Below are 7,363 nucleotides of genomic sequence, written 5' to 3' on the forward strand. Positions count from 1 at the left end.
GAAGGCATGGCCCGTTAAAATTGAACCCCTTTTGGTGTTTTAACTAAGCATTATGTTATACTTTATCTATTGAAAAATAGCACTCGGCACACCCGGTGTGCAGCACACTGGATTTTCGAACTACAACACACCGAGTGCACTGAATAAACGAACGACAAGAGAGCACACCAGTGCGTTCAAGGCGCATTTCCGAACGCACCCATGAGGACACGAGCTGTGGTTTCACTGTTAATGTATGTAGGCACAAGGACTCATCAATGTGTTTTGTCATTTATAGCCTAAGCCATCTGATGACCGAGATTCTCTACCAGTTCAATACGACGAAGACCTGTAAGGGTCGAAACGTTTGTGTGCGGACATCCCTTCCTTTTCATTGTACGTATATTTTTTTGTCCAGCACCTGTATAATTTCTGGAGATGTTTCTGGAGATGTGTGTGTGCTTCCTTCTGGATCCTATCTCTAAGCTTTTCTATCAACCACACCTGAAGGTGGTTTCATTATTCTCATGCACCCTAGAGTCCCTATATTTTGTTGCTGAATATTTAGCAAAAATAGCATTTAAAATCTCACAGCATGATGTGTTGTGATTGTAGGTGAGACTATTTCCGGCAAGGGGTTTTGGTGAAGGAAAAAAAATCGGGCATGTCATTACAGGCGAAACTTAACAAAATATTAGTGAAAAAAGCATCAATGTGTTTTGTCATTTATAGCCATCTGATGACCGTGACGACCGAGATTCTCTACCAGATCCAGACGTCATGACTGACCAGGTAAGGCTTTCTATCAACCACACCTTCATTATTCTCATGCAGTCCCTATATTTTGTTTTTGTGTATTTGGTAAAAATAGCAGATTTAAAATCTCACAGCGTGATGCGTTGCAAGGCTATTTCTGGCAAAGGGGTTCGGTGAAAGAAAAAATCGGGCATGTCATTACAGGCTAAACTAAACAAAACAAAAATTGTGTAAATCTACAAGGTCTGATGTGAAGCATTGTGAGCTTGTAGATCTGATAGTTTCACTATTTCTTGTATGGCACTGTTGTGTGACAAAGTATAAAATGGGGCTTAAGTGGTTAGTCTTAAATCGTTAAGTGGTTACATATTTTTATTTGATTGATATTGATTTCAATATAAAAAATAACTAGACCTGTGCCTGTCGGGCACCAGCCTACTCGAGAGTGATGCTGGTTGGGGAAAGTTAGGCTGCATCCCCACCCTGTTATGCAATAACCGTTATACCCACCCGTTGTCAGAGTAACTGTTTGTCTGTCTACCTTTTGTGCCCATACTGTATATTGGAGCACTTATGAATGTTTTGTCATTTATAGCTCACGTCTTCATCTGACCTTGATGACCAAGATCTTCCATCTGATCCAGATGATATGACTGGCCAGGTGAGTTCTTCTACCAACCACGCCTAAGGTGCGTTTCATTAAAGATGTGTGTCAGTGGCCCAGGCCGTAGCGTAACGGTCTGGGCACCGGACTGGTGATCCAGTCGCGGTGTGCCGCGGGTTCGACTCCCGGACCCGACACGGCCTTAACCGCATGTCATCCCCCCATCTCTCTCCTGTTTCCTGTCAGCCTACTGTCTGTCCCTTAAAAAATCAATAAAAGGCGTAAGCCGCAAAAAAAATATCTTAAAAAAAAAAAAAAAGATGTGTGTCAGTTAAGGCTATGCACATGGCTAACTAGTGTTATTAACCATAATGATGGTTAACGGCAATTGGCAAAATAACTACTTTTGCATGTTTATACCGTCTGCCTTTTGAAAAAGGTACCACATTTTATATTAAACCTATGAGAAAAGCTGTGTTCACTGTCCTATGCAGACATATGCACTCATGTGGTGTTTTATTTTGCAGGTCATGAATCCATCTGGATTCTTTCTCCTTCCATCTGAGCGGCAACCAAGTGACATGGTCCAGGAATCTGGTTGTGAGTCATCATCAGAGGGCAGTGCTGAATCTGAAGTGGTCCAGGAATCTGGTCGTGAGTCAGAGGGCAGTACTTGTGAAGTTGATTCAGAAATGGAAGAGCTTCCAGAAGATGATCCATTCGGACAGATCGGGTTTGACATAAATATGGATTCAGTACTAATGTCAGCAGGTACAAAGGCTGAAGCTCTTCTCATGCTAATGAGTCATGCAGCAAAGCATAATATAACTGGAACACAACTTGAGGACTTGTTAAAGCTAATTAATATGTTGTTTGGCAAAGAGGTGTTGCCAAGATCAAAATATTAGTTCAACAAGGTCTTTAAAAACAACTCTGACATAGTGGAGTTCCACTTCTACTGCAAAAGCTGTAAATGTACATTGGCACGCAAAAATAAATAACCGATGCAAACATTTTGCATTGTGCAGTCTGTTCTTCCATGAACAGTGCAAGCTTCTTTATCAACGTACCAATTGCACCTCAAATTCAGGCACTTCTTGAAAATCCAGACAAAACACCACCAGTTTAATGGCTACTTTGGTTGTGGCTTCTGTTTACATCCTGGTACTCTAGTAGAGAAACAGGTGACTCCAGCAGTCTATGCAGACAGAGAGGCCAAGGCAATGCTGTTAGACATGGAGCAAGCAGTAGCACAAAACAAAAGTGTCATAAACATGCCTTATTTTGATATAGTGTGGGGGTTCGTACCAGATTATATGCATGCTGTTTTACTTGGTGTCATTAGACAATTCACATAGCTACTTTTGACAGGAAGTGGTCAACCATACTACATTGGAAGTCCCAACACTGAGGAGGCTTGAGAACAGGATGAAGGATATTAAGCCTCCACACCTGATAACACGACTACCCAGGCCCCTTGCAGAGCGCAAATACTGGAAAGCTTCAGAGTGGCGGGCATGGCTCCTATATTACAGCTTGCCAGTCCTGAATGGAATACTTAAACCATGCTATGTGAAGCATCTAAGCCTTCTGGTGTCTGCAGTATTTTTGCTTTTGCAAGAAAACATCAGCTTCCAAGATGTAAACAAAGCAGATGACATGCTGTTTGAGTTTGTCACCAAGGTTCAGTTGCTGTATTGGGAAGCAGCTATGACATTTAATGTACATCTGCTAACTCACCTGGCAAAGTCTTTAAAATTGTGGGGGCCACTCTGGGCACATTCAGCATTTGTGTTTAAGACTGCAAATGGTGGTCTTTTGAAACGGCTGCATGGAACTAAGTGTGTAGCTCTTCAGATAGTCAACAAATTCCTGTTGCACAGAGCAGTACCATTCATCACCACTAAGTATGCAGTTAGTGAACAAGTTAAGGAGTTTTGTTTGGAATTGACAAACGACAGAAGAGTAAAGTGTTTTACCAAATATGATACAACTGTTCTAGATAATGGCAGGGTGACAGAGACTACCGCTTATGAGAAAAGTGCCATCATTTCTGCACAAAGAACAGCACCAGATGAAGTCGTAGTGCATAGGAGAATGGTACATAAAGGACTGATTTATACCAGCAAAAGGTACACCCTCAGTAAGAGACGTGAAGACTTTTTCGCAAAGCTGAGTGGTGGTGGTGGTTATGGAGAAATTCAGGACATAGTATCATTTCCTTCACCAGCAGGAAGTACATAAATTGCTGTACTTTTGAAAAGGCTTCACGTTGTACCTAGTTTTGTGGAACACATCAGACGTGTAAATCAATGCCTTTTTTCGCCTGTGTGTCTACTTTCCATAGACCAGATAGAGCAGAAATGCATTGTTTTAAAATCCGGTGATGAGGTGTACATTTGTGTCTTCCCAAATGCACATGAGCGAGACTAGTCTATTGTTTTAACCCATTCAGGACAGGAACCCCTTTTGTTGTTTTAAACATAGGTTTCTTCAGAAAACTGTCATATTTAGAAGACATTTGTAGAATACGTTTTCTATCCTAAATGGGTTAATCGATCATTAAGAGATTCTTCATCAAAGTTTGCAATGAATCACATCGAGCTGTTCTGCTCTAGAGTTGTCCCGATACCTTTTATTTTATTTTTCAGAGTACAAGTACTTATTCAGTCAATCACTCAAAAGCCCCCACATACTAACTGTATGGTGACCAGGTCTCGTGACATCCGGGATGGAGATCCCTGATGTCATAAATGCGACCTGCTGTCGCAATTGAGTCCATATATAGAGATCCCTGATCAATATTAGTACTGCATATGGATATATGTCAGAACCTTGTGGTTCCATATTAAGGTTGATCCTTCTACATCTATCCTTCCTCTTTGATGTCTCCCTTTTGACTGATAGCCTGTCCATTTAAACTTTAGATAGGCCTGCCCCAAAGTTTTGTGCATCTCATTATTTGTGTTCTCAACAGGCCTGAAAATTAAGGCCCGGCCCTACCTAAGCCTGTACACTCAAGACACTTCCCCCGCTGCCAACCTTAGATCTCCATATATGGAGCTGACCTGTTCTAACATAAAATATGTTGATCTGACCTCATCAAACCCTGTACACCCAAGACATGCTCCATATATGGCCAGTGGCGAGGTCGTTTCTCGCCCTCAGTGGTCTTACTGGTTAGGCTGTTTTGAGTGGTGCAATCACTCCTATAGACAGGTCCTTGTGTCAGAGCACGAAAATAGCGTTATAGCATTTGTTCACCACCATGTGTCACTGTTGCACAGCCTAACACACAGGCCAGGGAGGAGGGCTTGTACATATGTACAGCACAAGTACTGTACAGCACGTCAGCACCACTCAATAAAGACAGGTCTGATTTTTGAAAGGCATATTATGTGAATGGAATCTCTTTTTTTCTTTTTTTTTAAGGTTCTGGCGACAGCCTACAGAAACACCTTTGTGTTTTTGCACTTTTGTACGTTAGACACAATCAGGGATCCCAGCATTGTAAATGTATTTTCTAACCTATACAATTCAATATGCTTTATTTTTAATGTGCTTTATTTCAACTTTGAAATTTCACCCAAATGTGGGTTCGCCAAAACAATGTACCTGTGTTTTAAGGATGTGTGTGTATAATATGTATGTATGCGTGTGACTTTTCCATTTCATTGTATTCCTCACAAAGATGCCATTGACTGGCCCTGTATCTCAAATGGTCAAATAAATACTTGATTGAGGAATATAATATGCCTTTTGTATTTATATCAGCAAATATTATGTCTAACATATTTTATGTTGGACATACTAACCAGTTAATCGATAAGGTTATCAATTAATTGATCATTCCCATCCCTATCTCAGTCATATAGTTCACAATTACGTTTAGTAATCAAGCACCAGCTGCAAGCTGAAACTGATGAGCTGCGGTTTGAACAGTTTACTTTGTCTTTACATTGCTTAAACCTATGTGAGCAGTAGTGGAAAACATTTCTTAAGTTGAAGTATGAATACTGCAATGTAGAAATACTGTAAAGTATGGTAATAAAACTTTACTTAGGTAAGATTACTGGTATCAACTTAAGTAAGAGTATTGTGTGTAGGTAAAATGTATCAAAATGTAAAGTGTATCAAAATGCACTTAAAAGTACCAAAAGCAGAAAGTACTCATTATGTAGAAATGCTTAAAATGTCTAAAACATTTTGAAAATGGATCTACAAGTTCACAATTGGGAACATGTAGATTGGCCATTTTCAAATGGCCTATATCTAAGGTGGTTTCCCTACTGTATGTTTAGTCTCTTGAGACAAACTGTTGACTCAAGGGGGTGCCATTTTCCCTTTATTTTTGCAGATGGGTTCCCAGATTGCTGTAGGTTTTGTAATAAAAATACAAATTAACTAGTAACTAAAGTTCTCAAATAATTGTAGTGGAGTTAAAGTACAATATTCGTCTCTGAGATGTAGTGTAAGTGTAGTAGAAGTTAATAATAATAAATTGCAATGTTTAACACCCTCCAAAATACATTACATAGGCCTACACAATGACAGTTGGATCATTGTCATTGTGATATAAAAATGCTTAAATTAACTAAAATTGACCTTTTTTACTGTACATGTGTAAGCAGATATGTTAAAGTATTTCAAATAGATAAATTGACGGGGGGGGGGGGGGGGGGGGGGGTCTACCAAAGATACAATGACTACTGTACTGGCAGCATAAATATGTACAAAGTAATGAGACCAGCTAAACCAGCATAGACCAGCATAGGCCAGTTTCACCAGCTGGTGATGCTGGGCTATGCTGGTCCACTAGCTAGCTGCTAGACCATTCAGCTAGACTGTGCGGCAAAATACGATGAGATAAATGTCTTGTTTTTACCTTTTTAATTTCCCCCCCCCCTTTCATAATGTAATGCTTTATATAAATATAGATAGGCCTACCGGTAGATAGATAGATAGATAGATAGATAGATAGATATGCCTTCCAAACAGATTAATGTCATGCAGCAGTTAATTTATGGTACACATAATTGGCCACAAGGCGTTGATGGGGTTCCAGGTTGTCCTCAACCATGTGGTAATATTACAAGAAGAAAAATAGAATGATGTGAGTTTGACCTGGCTATATCCACGCTTGTCATCGCAGCTTGTTTCTTTTTTTCTGCCTTTAAAGTTGAAATTATATCAGACAAGGTGTACATGTGGTTCCTCATGTGGAGTGCATAGTGCTTGGTCCATCTGAATTGCAAACAGGCATGTAGGCTACATAATGCCCTGCAGTATTGCCCTGATGAAGACTGCTTAGTAGACAGTCAAAATAAAGAAAGGGAAAGTTAGTCCCAAGATTGTCACATGTATTATACACGCGCCTGTGTGAGTGAATTAACTTGCAAATAAATGTTTTAAACACAATCTATTCATGTTGTCATTTTTACATAATGTATGCATTATTAACCTGTTTGTGACATGTCTATGAGCTTTACATGGTGTATTATGGCTATGCAATATTATGAACCTGAATTTCAATAGAGCTATATATTATGCATAATTATGATATTTATTTACATGTATGGACCTGAATGTGGCATGTATGCACTATATAAGTGCCATATTTGTTGCATATGTACTTGAATATGACGTATATGTTGTCCTACTTATAGATATATATGCACATATATGGACCTAAATGTGGCATATATGCACTATATAAGTGCCATATATGTTGCATATATGTCATGCTTATATACATATATGCACATATATGTACCTGAATATGACATATATGTTGCATATATGCACATATATGAACATATAAGTTTCATATAAGTCCTTTCTTGAATCGAGTGTGTATAGCCTGTTTTGTGCTCAATATCAAAGAAGAAGCAGGACAGTTCAATTCTATAATGTGTTGATTAAATGCAAGCCTATAGGCCTATAGTTTAAATACCATCAGATTCGTCCAGCTGGAGTTCCAAATCCAACGCATCAGTGTCCATCCCCCCGCGGCTTCGATGCCGT

The 7,363-nt window shown here is 39.5% G+C and overlaps 1 long non-coding RNA gene across 1 annotated transcript; it reads left to right on the forward strand.

Annotated features, from left to right (window-relative positions):
• Positions 1 to 716: 716 nt before the first annotated feature.
• On the forward strand, positions 717 to 2,437 carry LOC310859819. The gene is made up of 3 exons (XR_014569340.1): positions 717 to 771; positions 1,331 to 1,396; positions 1,867 to 2,437. It is a non-coding gene; the product is annotated as an uncharacterized lncRNA (long non-coding RNA).
• The last annotated feature ends 4,926 nt before the right edge of the window (positions 2,438 to 7,363 follow it).

Source organism: Protomyctophum parallelum (genome assembly GCF_964188405.1).
Source record: "Protomyctophum parallelum genome assembly, chromosome: 6".
Classification (NCBI taxonomy): domain Eukaryota; kingdom Metazoa; phylum Chordata; class Actinopteri; order Myctophiformes; family Myctophidae; genus Protomyctophum; species Protomyctophum parallelum.